The 15,204-nt window shown below is 42.3% G+C and overlaps 1 protein-coding gene across 5 annotated transcripts in view; it reads right to left on the bottom strand.

Moving 5' to 3' along the window:
* The window catches only part of MRAP2 (melanocortin 2 receptor accessory protein 2), a 34,301-nt gene extending 27,017 nt beyond the window's left edge, over nucleotides 1-7,284 (bottom strand). For all 5 annotated transcript variants that reach the window (XM_051777986.1, XM_051777980.1, XM_051777983.1 and 2 more), the window contains exon 1: nucleotides 7,190-7,284. The gene's annotated coding sequence lies outside the window, so the exon portion shown is untranslated. The remainder of the gene's footprint in view (nucleotides 1-7,189) is intronic.
* Between the last annotated feature and the right edge of the window lie 7,920 nt (nucleotides 7,285-15,204).

The raw sequence follows: 15,204 nt of genomic DNA, 5'->3' as shown, positions 1-15,204 counted from the left end.
CTTTATGCTCTTTTGCCCAGCTGTGGTAACTTATCTAGGTTGTGCCTGCACAGATCCTCTCATCTAGTCCTTTTGTTCATGCATTAGCACAGCATCCCTTTCATTTGGTATTTTGACCACAGAATAAATGCTTTTCAGCTATCACATTACACCCTTTCTTGTTCCTGGAACAGCTGCTGTTTCTGCGAGTTGGAGAGGGGTAAAAAAGCCCTCAAAGGTTTCCAGGTCTATCTTGTAAGCCAAGCAAAGAGGAACAGGGGGACTTAATTCCAGCAGAATCCAGATATGGTTTTCTAAATATTGTGTTGGATATGAAAGAGCTTTATTCCCATGAAACTACTCATGAGTCACAGGCATTATATCCTTGTTCATTCTACAGATTATGGTTCTGTCATACTTCAACAAAATGATCTGCAGCGACTGCCAAGCCTAGCATTCATTAGTAAGTAACAAAACAGAAATGTGCTCCATGTCACTGAGATTTGCAGAGCTGCAGCGTGCAAAGCATTACCAGAAAGTCACATTTACCCTCTGTAACTGATAAGACATGTCAACTTGTGAAAATCACGAGTATGTCTAACTGCCCAAAGCAAGAGCTCTTCCAGGTTATGCTTACTTGATTTTGCAGTCTGAGCTGTGCTTTTACTGCATGGATTCTGCTGTGCTGTGCAAAAGAGCCCTTCTGCAGTGGAAGCCAAAGCAGCTTTATCTTGGGGGGTGGGACCCTCTTTAAAGGGAAGGAGGGACCCCAAGTTCAGTTCTGCCTTCAGACATCAGGCTCACAAGTGCTCACAGACCTCTGAACTGAAATTCAACTGTCCCTGAAGTTGCCTGTAAGGAACTGGCTGCTGTGAGGCTGGAGGAAAGGAAATCTTTCACTGTAAGTATCCCCAGTCTTCCTGGCAAGGGCTGCTCTCTCTGCAGTTCTTCTGTTCTCTTTTCACAGATTCATGTTTTTCCTTAGACAGGGATGATCTACCAAGCATATTAATATTGGTATGCCTTGCAGGTATTGACACAGAAGTTTAGGTTATCATAGGCTTTACTTGACCTTACACAATCTGTGTTCTCCCTCTGGTAGCTCAAGTCATAGCTCAGGTGGGCCTGGGAGTGGTGCATTCTCTCCTGCAGGGAGTAAATGGGCATGTGCTCAGATAGGTGAAGGCCACAAAGGCAGAACATGAAAATGATTCCTCATTCCCTTAGACATGAGAGAGGTCATATTCAGATATTCATTCTCTGGTCTAAGGGACCTTGGAGCAGTTTGTGAATCTTCAGTCTATCCCAGAATTTGTAGTATTTTCCTTCCTGCTGGCTCCTCCTTAGTAGAGGAGGATACCTACAGCAGGTATCGCTCTCTGCCAGAAATGTGTTTTCCCACAAAAGATTCATAATCACATGTTCACTACTGAAGAGAAGATCTTGATCAACCAGGGCTGCACCTCTCAAGAAACATTGTCATTGAACTACTATGCAACTCACCATAAAAAATTATTACACTACTTTCTGTGTTGCATTGTTTACTGAGTCACAATGTCTTTTATTAAATAAACCAAGAGAAACTAATATAGTTAGACAGGCAAACTAATGTGCATCCAGTCCTTCTTCTGGTCTGAAGGAGAAGCTACATCCTCAAAGCCAAGTACAATTTGAATGAGATTTTAACTTGATATATGTTAATCTATTAAGTAGTTTGAAAGAAAAGGTGGCTGAAACCTGTAAAGCAGAAGTGGATTCTAGAAAGACATATGACTGTAAGGTTGATAGCTCCAAAAAAAGCTGCCTGCTGTGCCAGAGAGAGGCCACACACTGTTTTTTCTCTGCATGATGAGATTTAAAGTGCTTCAGAGGTCTCCACTCAGCAGGTGGAGAACATGGAGACCAAGGATGATCAATACAGGAATCTCACTGGCCAGCACAAGAACAGGAGGACAGAACTTTTCATCGGCAAGTAAGTGAGGCATATATATATCTGTTCTTTTGGATGAGGCTGACCCCACATCACAGAGGGCTTGCTAGTAAATAGAAAAGGCTGCACTTGCTAACCTGCAGGCCTTTCTTCCCTGAGGGTCTTGCACTTGCGGAATTGAACAGTTCAAAGATAATTTCACAGTCTGAACAAGTATTTCTCTACAGCATTGAAGATCTTGATAGGTAGCATGCAGCCTTACTTCAGTGAAAGTCTCTTGTGTCAGAGGCTGTAGGAGTATGGAATTTATAAGTCTGTACTCAATAAGGAGTAGGGAAAAAAACCCTCTTTTCACCTCACTTAGGTAAAAAATTCAGTCCATGACTTTACCGGGCCTAATACAAGCCACACTGTTTTCAAAGTCAGCACTGTTCCTGAGATCCCCACTGGCAACTTGTTCTCAGATGGAACTTAGTGGGACAGAAAAGAGAAGGACAGAGCTGGGTGCCACCAGCCCTCTGTGTAATCTGAACAAACACATGCATGACCATTCTGAAGAAAGAGTAAAACACCATTGCTACAAGAACATGCTATAATTAAACATATGGTTTAGAAAGCTAAGCTAAAATGAGAACACTAGGTATGTTTAAACCATCAAATATGAAAAAGCCCTTCAGTAACAATAGGCCTGATAAGCTAGTTCTCTTGCTAGGCCGGTGTTTCAGAAGGGAGTGAAGTTCAAACAGCTCAGTAATATAAATAATAGACAGCTTTATGGAATCATACCTCATAATGAAGCTAACTGGTCTTATCTGTATAGATCAAAACGAAATAAGAGTTCAGTATTTAAAAAGAACATAACAGCCATTAATTGGCATCAGCTTGATACGGATATAACCGTGAAACAATTCACAGTACTGTTTTTATGGTCAGTGTGGGTGGAAGTGATATGCCTGAAGTCTCCCTACTGAGAGACACAATTAATACTGAGATGCTTCTCTACAGCAAGAGCTGATTATTAACTTCATGTCACTTTTGCTTATCTTCAAGAAGAATAGTTTTTGGATTACATGTGAGGGAATGAAAATAAAATTGATAATATCCCTACATCTTTCTTGTAACTCAAGTTCCTGGTAAGCAACTTATCATATTTTAAGTCCATTAGGATAATGCAAAGGGACTGATGTCCTATGAGCTTGTAGGGTACAACAATCCTTATGTCTAATTTAGAAGTTTTTTACAATGAGAGTGGTAAAACCCTGTAAACTTTCAAAGTCAGACTGGACAGGGCTCTGAGCAACTTGATCTAGTTGAAGATGTCTCTGCTCACTGCAAGGGGATTGGACTAGGTGACATTTAAAGATCACTTCCAATCCAAACTGTTTTATGTTTCTATGAATCTAACATCAGGAAAAAAAAGTTTGAAATACAAGAAAGCTAAGGAACTCCAAATGAAGTGGAAGAACTTAAGTTCTTCATTTCCTTTTTTTTTTCTTTTAATGTATGCCTTGGCAGTAGCTCCAGATATTGAAGTTTCATTGTAAGAAGCATAGTACAATTCCAAATAATGGGGAAGGCCCTGTCCTGAAGCATGTAGTGGTTAAATGGGGGAGGGCGGATGTTTTAGTAAGATATCCAAAAAGAGATTTGAGAACCCCAAAGCAGAAAAATATCATTACATATTGTGTCCAGGAAAGACATCCTAGATATCAGTACCAAGGGGATATATAAAAATGCACTAGAAAGCCTGTTCCCAACTCTTGCCTTATGACTATTATTAAATCCTCCATCATTAGCAGTGAAAAATTGCTGATGGATTTTTCCTGTCACTGTGCTACACTGATTGGTTTCAAATATTTCTGTGACTTTCCAGGAGAAAAAAAAAAAGCCAACAAGCAAAACAAGACAAATACAGGAATAAAATATAATTTAATTTCATTTTCTTGCCATCTTTATAGAAGAAACAAGGGTGTAAAGGCAAGGTACGTAGGGAGAGCATACGGCTGGAGATACCAATACAACCCCATGGTTAAGAATACCTCTCCCAGATTTTTGGGACAGACAGGCCATCCTTTCTGTTATCTAAATGATGACACACAAAACTGCAAACCAAGCGTGATGGCTCAGGAAGCCTGTCTACCTCAAACCTTAGAGCACTGACTTTTACCCTCCAAGTCTGAAGCATAGCCTCAAGCTCACTTTAGAGTCTCTTTGGACAGTGAAAGCTCTGTTTAGGCAGTCAAATGCCCACTAGAAATTTCACTCCAATATGTTGTGGGTTAGCCCTGATAGGCAGCTGAGTCCCACAGATCCACTCACTCACTCTCCCAGAGGGACTGGGAAAAGGTATAGGTGAGAAAACCTATGGGATGAAATAAGTGCAGTGTGATGGGAAAAGCAAAAGTTGCCAACACAAGTGAGGCAAAATAAAAGATTCATTCTGTACTTCCATGGGCAGGCAGATATTCCACCATCCCTGAGCAAGCAGGACTCCATTACACATAGAGGTTACTTGGAAAGACAAACATCTTAACTCTGATCATTTCCCCCTTCTTCCTTTTTCCTCCAGCTTTATGTGCTGATCATGATGCCATATGCCTAGGAATGTCCCTTTGTTCTGTTGGGGTCAGCTGTCCCAGCTGTGTCCCCTCCCAGCTTTGTGTGCACCCCCAGCCTCCTTGCTGGTGGGGCAGTGTGAGAAGCAGAAGAGAGACCTTGATGCTGCCTAAGTACTGCTCAGCAAGAACAGTCACAAATTCAAAACATAGAGTATGAGCTGCTATGAAGAAAATTAACTCTATCCCAGCCAGAAGCAGTATGCATGGAGAGAAGATTAGGTGGATTAAATTCATGTCCATATGCTTTTTGCATGCAAAAAGATATTCTGTCTGCTCCCTAAGTCAAACAGAAGTTATTTGGCCATGACAGTATTATCAGTGAACATGTAGCTAGGAACTACATAGATATAGGTTAAAGTGAGCAGTTCACACACAGTGTGCAGAATAATATATCTGTCAGGAAGAAGATACAGATGAAGTTCCATGTGTTGGATTGCAAAGCAGACTTTTCACAGTTCTGAAGATGCCTCCAGACAACGTCTCTATTTGACAAGGATTCAGACAGTTACAGACTCCACTAAAATGCTCTTGCAACAAGAACTGATTTGAACTTACTCTTATACTCCTTCCTTACATCTTTCTAGATACATACATATTTTTGGGAACGGTCTTTTCAGACCTTGCACTTGATATCAGAAAAGAAACAAATGTGGTGGCTGAACTAGTCATGATACTACTAGCTAGTGGTGAAAATTCTGGGACTGATGGCATGAAGTCTGCTTCTTTGCTGAGAAGCTGATTCAAAGGTTTCCAAAGTTCATGGATAACACTGGGAAGAATTTATGTCACGAAAACTACTTCATAAGCAAAATACTGGACAGCAGCCAAGAAAGATGGAGAAAAGATTGCTAAAGCTGGGAAATACCATGTTTACTAAGTATAAAATAGCAGGAGAGTGAAGGGAGCTAATGAGTCAGACAATAAACAAGTGATAAGTGGAGCTCTAAATTAATTTGATCAGACAGTAAAAATCATAACAAATTTTGAAGAATGGTAAAAGGAAAATTTCAAGAGGCTGAAAATGAAATAAAGGTGCAGAGAAAGAGCAATGGATTAAAATTGCCTTAATTTAAAAATGAAACCATAGCAAGAAAATTTATCATTGTACTGGGGAAAAAGACAAAGAGCTCTCTATCCTCCTTTGTTCAGCTTCAGATTGGGCAAGTCAGCTTCAAAACATGGGAGAAAATTACTTGTAGCCATAGTGTGTATGGTTATTTAAGCTTGACAGTAAGCTTTTCTGTGACAACTTCCCACTGCCACAGCACTGGAGCAGATGTGTGGAGCCAAGGCACAGATTTGAAGGGTCTTGCCCAAGCAGTCCATTGCTAAGCCAGGAACTGAAACCAGATGGTACCTGAAAAACTATGAGCCAAACCCATCTGGTACTTGAGACCATTCTTTCTTACTCATGTGCCCACATTCTCATGCTTGTTTTTTTTTCAGAAGGTCTATGACTTTCACTGAAGACAGTTGCTTATTGTATTCACTGTTTAGATCTGTCCTGTAAGAGCTGATTGGCTTTGGTGGCTTCAGAGACTTGCTATATACATGCTAATGATTACTATTCCATACAATGCCATATAGAACATGTACTGTTAGGTCTGGAATGAGTTACCTTTGGTAGATGAAAACTCACAGCCATGCTAGTGTGGCTCTGTGTTAGAAATGATGAGCCTTAGTAAGAGACGTAGCAAACAAGTCATCTTCAGGGTCATGCAGACACAGTTTTGGGGATATACTCTAGTGCTCTGTGTACTTTGCAGCTCAGCTGGTGCTAGCTGAAATACACTTAGTATGGGCAGCAGACACATAGTGATGGAGGGCTTGTAACTTGGGATCAACATCATTTGCTTCTTTGTTCTTTCTACTTGTTTCAATTCTTATGTGGCATGGAATATCTCTTTGCTTAGTTTGGGACATCTGCCTGGCTGTGTCCCCTCCCCACCTCTAAACTATTCCCTGGCAGGGGTGGATATGAAGAGTGAGAAACCAAGAAGGCCGTGATTCTGTGCAGACACTATTAGCAATAGCGAAAACATTAGTGTGTTATCAACACTGTTTGATCACCAACCCAAAACAAAGCATCATATGAGCTGCTGTGAAGAAAACAAAGTACATTCCAGCCAGACTCTATACAGGGAAAGGGGAGGAAATGATGGGACTCTATGCCTACAGGAAATGTGTCTGCAATTAAGTGAAACATGCTCTTTCCCATCCTTCTCCCCCTGACTATAGGCATGTTATAGGTTATAAATCCAGGAGTGGAATTTGGGAAGAACGGAGTTCGAATAGGGAAGGGGGAAGGGAGTCGATTAGCTTTACAAAGGGTCTAGCCAGCAAGGCCGCATTCCTAGCTAATGGCCCATCGAAGGCTGGAGTGAGGGTGGGGAAGGAGTTTGGGATTTTGGTAGCTGGCCAGGCTCACAGGGGGGAGTTGCTGGCCGCCCTCACACAGGACAGGTCAGCCTTTGCTGAGCTCTCTCTCTGGGACGGAGACGGGAGGGTCTTGTGTGCGTGCTTTTGGAGAGGAGGCCTGGAGACTGGTCTTTCTGGCTTCCCGCCCTGGTCAGCCCTGACTGCTGGCCTCGACTTGCGGGCAGGCTGTCTTTGTCTCCAGCCCGGACCTGCTGCGTTCTCATCGGAGAGTTTTTGTGCTCACCGGGAGAAGAAAGGAGGAGTCTTGGGACACCGTCATCTGAGGACAACAGTGAGTTTCGTGGGGGTGGACTGTTCTTCCTTTCCCCCTTTCTTCCATTGGGGGAAGGGTCTCCATTTTCTTTTCGGCTTCTCCTGCGATCCAAGACCACCCCCAGACCCCTCCCCGTGTGGTGACCACCAGAGCCCGACAGCGCCCCCTGCAGGACAACACCGAGAACTGCAGGCTCTGCTCCTCCGGCGATCCAACAGCGCCCCCCGGCGACCATGATTAGAACCGCGCTAAAGACAGAGAAGTATTCAGACTGTTTCTTTTGTTTAAGGGGACTTCTGGGTACAGGACTATTGTTTGGTTGTTTTTATGTTCTCTTACTGTTCTTGCCAATATAGATATATCTTTTAATAAAGGGTTGTTATTTCTTCTTTTTTTTCCACACTTCCTTGATAAAAGCCCCTTGATTTTTGAATTCACAATTGCTGAGAGAGAGGAGTTTGGTCTGTCTCATAACTCATCCTCTTTAGCAAACATTCCAGTCTCTTCAAACTGAGACAAGGCAGTAGTGAGCTGAACACCCTACACTTGATTTCTGGATGGTTATGGAGTGTGAACCATGCCTCTCACCTTTCTGTTACCCCACTACATATAAAGGTAGAATACCTTTCTCTTCACTAATGCTTTTGTTTGAAGGCAGATCAACAATTGCAATTACTGGAAAAGACAAATGCTTGATGAGGGTTGTCCCAGTTTTGAGACTCTCATAATCAGAAGCTGAATGAAAAATTCAGATCACACACCATGTGATAACAAGTAAATTACATTGCTATGCAACTCATGAGAAAGAGTTTAAGTTCAAATCTTAGCCTCACAGCAGGGGACAGTAATATTAGGTTTACTTCTAGATGAGCCCTTTTTTTTTCCCTTGCTGTTAGGGATGTGATAACACTTAAAAAGGAACAGGGTGTGTTGTACAGCTTAAAATTTTCCCATCTCAAGTTTGGGCTTTTCAGCTATTAAATCATACAAAGATTTTCTATCCAATTTAAGAGCAAACAGCATTTGCCCACTCCTCTGCTTGCTGAATATGATCATTTGTCAACCAAGTTAATGGACAGTGTCTGGGTACTGCCTAACGTCTAAGGAATGTCAGATTTATAAGTATTAGCTGTCAGAAACAACTACAGGATACAACTCACAATAAAAAAGAAAAGTCTTGGCAGAGGCAGTGGAACTAGATGACCTTTAAGGTTCCTTCCAACCCAAACCATTCTATAATTCTGTGTCAAAACCAGCTGATAAAAAAGTGTGTCCTGGCACATTTTCACTTGTTCAGGCTTTTCTTGCATACAACCCATCTCCTGTCCAGATTGGTCAGTTATGTAATTATCCTTTTTACTCTGGAGAAGATTGTTAAAATTACAGCTGAGAAGGGAACATGGAAATCAGAAGCAATAGCCAGAAGACCCAGGAAAACTGTGATGGTTGAAAAGCTACACCAAGTTAAAGTTCACCTTGTCATTGAAGGCTCACTGGGGAAGAGACTTACGGAACAGTCAGCTCCAGGTTGGCAGGACTCAATAAAGACACTATCAGTAGTCCACACTACAGGACAATGATCACTTTGGAAAAAATACCTTATTTTTAAAGACGACAAAAAAAGATAGCTAAAAGGAAACTTCTTGATGATGCCACTCTACAGTGTCAACCTACCAGAGTCTGGTTTAAAAGAGTATCATGCTGCATAGCAGATAAAATAACAATTTAAATATCAAGCCAGTGTTTCTTTAAAAGAACTAATGGCAATACCAGCCAAACAGTTTGTTTTACTAGATATTTCAGAAAACAACTTAAAAAGACAGGATAGCTCCTTTGTGTCAGTAATAACTCTTCAATGGCAGGTTGCAGAAGCAAAGAGCAGTGTAAACAGGGTCTTGACATATTTGCTCTCTTATGTAAAGTATCTTACCAAGAGACACATAGACTAATTGGAATAAATAAAAGACAGCTTTTCAGGAGATGTAGTTGGAAGGTAAAATAAAGATGTTTTGATTTAGCAGAGACCAGAGGCCAACGACCAGGCAGGCAGGACACACAAGATGTTCACCTCAGACTTCCAGGCCCTTTGAACAGGTCAGAATTTCTTGGAAAAAAAAAATATATCCATGAATAGATTTGAAGGGAAGATGGGGACATATTCCATAAAGAAATCTTCCATCTGTCAGCTCAAACATTCCTTACTGGCAGCTCTGGCCCTAGGCCGCCGATGATCCAGGAGAACATGGTTTACTTTCAGAACACTAGCAGAGACTCTGCTTTAGAAGACGATGTGCACAGAGACTGTTTTCTGCAGATAGTGCATATGCATTCGGATCCTCACATTTACCTCAAACAAAAGCTGAAACGAAGGCCCCACACCCGTGTCTCCCGGGGGTTCACACAGACAAGCCTTGCAATGCTCCTTGGGATGAGTCGAGTCACCACCAAAAAACTGGGTTTCTTTCAAGAAGTTTGCTCTTCCTGAATGATGGGAATGCTTTTAGTAATTAGTTCCTTTTCTTCCATGGGATAAAGGACTTAAATCATGCAATTCTGATGGTGTCTGTGGTAATTATACCTCTGCAATACAGGGCAGATTATTTTAACAGACAAGGCAGTTCTTATTAAAAAAAAGTTTCAGTATTTGTTTTCAGCAGTAGCCCAGACTTGAATAAACTACTATGTTTACAGAAGAAGCAGGAAAACATGAAACAAAATAGCTATTTTATTAAATTCTGTCCATTGCAGACATATTTTTTGCCCAATGCGAAGAGAGGAAGGAGAAGACATACATTTACTGCTTATGTTCATCAAAAGAGCAACCTGCAGGTCTGGATGACAACAGGAATCACAGAATCAGAATCACAGAATATGCCAGGTTGGAAGGATCACACAAGGATCATCAAGTCCAACTCCTGGCCCTGCACAGGACTATTCCCAAATGTCACACCATGTGCCTGAGAATATCATCCAAATGCTTCTTGAACTCTGTCAGGCTTGGTGCTGTGACCACTTCCCTCAGGAGCCTGTTCCAGTGCCCAAGCACCCTCTGGGGAAAGAACTTTTTCCTAATATCCAACCTAAACGTCCCCTGATTCAACTTCAGGCCATTCCCTTGGGTCCTATCAGTGGTCACCACAGAGAAGAGATCAGCGCCTGCCCCTCCTCTTCCCCTCATAAGAAGTTTTAGACTGCAATGAGGTGTCCTCTCAGTCTCCTCTTCTCCAGGCCTTGCCTGCTTGACTTCCAACATTTGGAAATTGCCTGCTCCTGTGCCCTTAGGAGGTGATGTTTGAGAATTGACCAGCACTGTTGGACCCCAGCACCTGCAAAAACATTTTCCCAGGGGACCTTACTTACTAATTCCCTGAGCAGCCTGAAGTTTGCTCTCCTCACTTGAGGTTTGCTCTCCAGAGTTGAGGTTTTGCTGGCACTTTTCCTCCTGTCAGCAGAGATTTTAAACTTGATCCCTTCATGGTCGCAGTGGCCAAGACGGCCACCAATCTCCACTTCACTCATGAGATCTGCTCTGTTGACAAGCAGCAGATCAAGGAGGGCATCTTTATGAGTCAGCTCCCTTAGGACATGTTCCATAAAGTTGAAATCCAGGTTTTTTAGGAATCTTCTGGCCCAGGTCGTACCAGCTGTGTGATGCTCCCAGTTAATTTCTGGTAAGTGGAAATCCCCCAAAAAGACAAGGACAGATGACTTGGAAGTGTCCTTTAGTTCCTCAAAGAATAATTCATCAGCGTCATCATTCTGGCTGGGAGGTCTATAGCAGACTCTCATGATGACATCTGCATTATTTGTTTACTCTTTGACTCTTATCCAGGGCTCTCAACTGTGCCATTGCCAACTGTGAGCTCTATATATTCTAACCCTCCTATTACATGCAGTGTCACCCCTCCACCGCTTCTTCCCTGCTTATCCCTCCTGAACAGCCTGTAACCATCCAACAGGGAACTTCAGTCACAGGTCTCATTCCACCAGGTTTCACTTATGCTAATGATGTCAAAACTCTGAGACTGAGCCAAAACTTCGAGCTCCTCTTGTTTGTTCCTCATGCGGTGTGCATTGGTGTAGAAGCACTTCAGGTGTGGTACATTGTAGTCAATACCTCTTGAGGCAGATTGAGGGATCCCATGAGTTTTCTCAAGTTTTGCACACCATCCCATCACCACTGGCAAGCCTGGTTTTGCCCCTTTCCGCCTTCCAAGTTAGTTTAAAGCTCTGTCAAAGCCACACTAGCTAGTGCATCTTTTCTCCCTCTGAAGTAGATGCATCCTGTCAGGTGTCAGTAGACCAGGTGTTGAGTAGGTCATCCCATGGTCAAAAAACCCCAAATTTTTCCTATTACACCAACCCCAGAGCCAGTCACTGACCTGATGGATCTGCCTATTCTTATTAATATTATTCCTTACTGGAAGGATCAATGAGATTACTACCTGTGCTTCTGATCCCTCTACCAATTACCCTGGGCTCTGAAGTCTCTTTGGATTGTCCTCAGACTTCTCTTTGTTATTTTGTTAGTGCCAGTTTGAATAACCAATAGTGGATACTAATCAAAGGGCCTTACTAGACTGAAGAGTTTTTCAGTAATGTCCCTTACCCAAGCACCTGGGAGACAGCAGACCTCCCTGTGAATTGGATCTGTTCTGGATATTGGGCCCTCCATTCCCCTTAGAAGGGAGTCTCCTATTATAACTACCATTCTCTTCCTGTTGACAGAGGAGGTCTTGGTGTGGGGTACAGGTGGTATTGTTTTAGGAGGCCCCACTACCCCAGAAGGACCTTTGGCCACCTAATCAGTTGTCTGACCTTCTAGTTCGAGAGCCTCATACTGGTTGTAGAAGGTGCCAGTCCTACCTCTCAAAGTCTGAGATGGAGGAAGAACCTTCCTCCTTGTACAGGCAGTACCTGCTTCCAGCCTTCTGGGACAATATGTCTTCAAGGCCTGACCTTGGGCTCATTGAAACCAAAGGAAAAAAGAAGGTAACACTTTGCACCTTGGGATCACCCCTGGATTTCTGCAGGCACATTACAGAATTTCATACTGGTTTCATTTTCTTTTTCAAATCCTTCTTAAGACATCACATTCCCATCTCTAAATACTCTTGTGAAATGTCAGTAAAATAACACCTGCCAGTCAAAACACTTACAAGCACGATTGTTTTCTCTGGTTATTTAGCTTGGCATTTTTCAAGCTATGCTCTGAGGCACTCTGAAATTTCGGGTTGTGTCAAGTTCATGTCCTCCTTAACACCTGTGTTTCTCTATTATGCTGCCATTTCTTCTCTTCAGCAAATGTTGAGGTGAGGAAGAGAGAAGGAATAAAGTGTTTGCTGCCCTCCACCTCCACCAACATAAGAAATTATCTCAAGCTAGTAATAAGACAGTGGGCCCTATTTTCAAGTCCACATTTTTGTAAGTGACAGATACTGAAGAGCCCAAGTCAACTTCCAATAAAGCATTGCAACTCTCATTGTTGTTTCATTCCAGTTTTAAGTACCACCCAGGCTAGGCAGTACATTCACTCCCAGCACAGACATCTATACAGACAATTATGTTTCTCCAAAAAATGATCGACCAAAATCAGTGTGCTCAGCAGGAAATGAGGTAGCTGATGATCCCACAGGTGCACATAAAGCCAACCCCTCTCAAAAAGGCACTAAATGATGGAATACCATGTCCGCCAAGGTGTCATTGCCAAGGTGCCTCACCCGAATGTGGTTCTCCACATCTAAGCCAGCACAGTCTCAGGGCAGAAGCCACACTTAGACTGTTTTAAGGTCACTGTTGCCCCACAGCTCAGTGGCCAGGACTGCTATGAGAAGTAGGGCATGTTAATCCTGTTCCTGCACAAGAAGAAGGGACTGAAAGTCTCTGACATTTATGGATGCTGCCCTGCTCAGTAGTGGCTAATAGGTTTCTTATCCCAAAGGATAAGCATTGTTCAAACTAAGCAGTTTCACAAGTATTAGGACAGACACTATCACAGCGTCAGCCAGCAGTGGGGGGTTTTTCAGTGCCTAGGAGTACACATTCTAGTTGCTGGTGCCACCATTGCTAAAACTGTTTTCAGCACTTTGCAACATGCAAATCTGTGTTGGAAAGAAGAGTTCACTCACTAAACCTTATGACCAGGAGAATCTTTTAGTTCCAAAGGGATAGATGATTAGTGGATGTAGAAGTAGGCTAAGCCAGTTGTACCCTGCATGCTTTTACATTCTTGGCAAAGTTCCTCAGCAATTGCTGGGCAAGGGATGGCCAACAGTTTTCTATTTTGTGAGGAACAAATAGCCAATTTGATGAGAGAAATATAAGAAGACTGAAGCATCTTTATTAAACCAAGTTCTCAATATAGTTGAGTCTCTTAAATCTGAGGTAAGAGCAGAAGGTCAGGACTGAGAATGAAAGAGGAATGTCCTGCTGATGTTGTGGCCTCAAAAAGGACCAGCAAGGTCAGAAAACTCCATCAGAGTGGGGATGAGCCCTGCTTCCTAGACTTGACATTCCTTGAACTGAATGTGCATAGAGCCTAAACAACAAGGAGTCTTTCTGCAGTTGCAGGATCAGTTATCTCCAATGTATAATGGAAAGGAAGTAAACCCTGTGCCTGAGTGAGGGATTTATCCTGCTCACCTGTCAAGCAGCACACATTAATAGATACTCCCAGATAACCCCACTTCTCTCTGGGTCTTGATCAGGCAGTTACTTTTTCAGGTGTTCAAGGTTGTGTGAGGATCCCAATACACAGTTCACAAGCATTGTTGCCATGCTTAGAATTAGATTAAGAGCTTTACCAAAAAGAGATTCCACTGCACTAAAAAATTTATATAATCATTATTTATTGAGTAAATATTTTAAAAATTTATATAATCATCATTTACTGAGTAAAACTTCACTGTCTCTGGTTTTCACTGTACATAGCCTAAAAGGATATAAATTCTGAATTTGCCTCATACTCTCTTGAGCACACAAAATTTATTTGCAAACACTGTGATACCAGTCTGTTTGAAAGGGGAAATAAAAGTAAACATGCTTTCACTTAGGAAGCCGCCTCGACTGCCAAAAGCCCTGTATGCTATTAGTGATACAACTCTGTGTGGAATACAGACAAAAACTGTACTCTGTACCTCTTTCTGTAGGATTTTACCCACCTGAGACATACTCTGGTCTTGTTATTGTCCTGTTTTATTAAGCATGACATTGTTCTGTTGGCTTTATTCCCAGGGAGTGGAATCTGAACTAAGTGCTGTAGCAAACCACCCGTAGCAGGATCCAACAGTCCAGCTATTTTTTTCTCTCGTGCTCAGCAACAGTTTCATTACTATGGTAACTATCCAGTTGTTGCAGGATTACGGTACCACATCACTTTAGGTAATTATTTTTTAATTCCTCAAATCCAAGGGACCTCCTGCTTATTCTGCTATATCTACATCTGTTTTGGGGAGCATAGATATTCACTGATGACTGAACCTCTATATAGCCATGTCTGTAAATGGAAAAAAGCACCCCTGCAACTGCCAAGATGCCCACACCCTCTGCTGTCAAAGGGATCTCTGCTATATGCAGAGAAGAAAGAATACACGCATTTTTCAGGTTCATGGCATAAGCTGGTTTTCAGGGCTGGACTACAGAAACTAATATAGAGAATCAAAGCCAGGCACCTCAAAGAAAAAAGGCTCTGATGCGTTTAGCCTGCATGTCAGATCAGGATACCTCACTGCCTTGTTCTAATACACTGTTTGGCTTTTTAACGGATTAAACTGTTTTAGCAAAATCTAAGCCATCCATCAGTCTTAGTTTACGGCTTTTGGTATAACAACTATGGTTCAGTGACACCACAAAAGCAACCACTATGACGCAGCACAGACAAACCCAGAAGCATTAAATCTGCTGCACGATTTTGCCGGGGGAAATGTTGGGATATCGAAGTAGAGTTCACTGTAAGTTCTCTTAATAGCAACTGATGGGCTGAGGAA

The sequence above is a fragment of the Manacus candei genome, unplaced genomic scaffold (assembly GCF_025592945.1).
Source record: "Manacus candei isolate 608988 ecotype Guabito, Panama unplaced genomic scaffold, ASM2559294v1 h1tg000011l, whole genome shotgun sequence".
Classification (NCBI taxonomy): Eukaryota; Metazoa; Chordata; class Aves; order Passeriformes; family Pipridae; genus Manacus; species Manacus candei.
The sequence above is the reverse complement of the archived record's forward strand: the minus strand, read 5'-3'. Positions and strand labels throughout refer to the sequence as shown.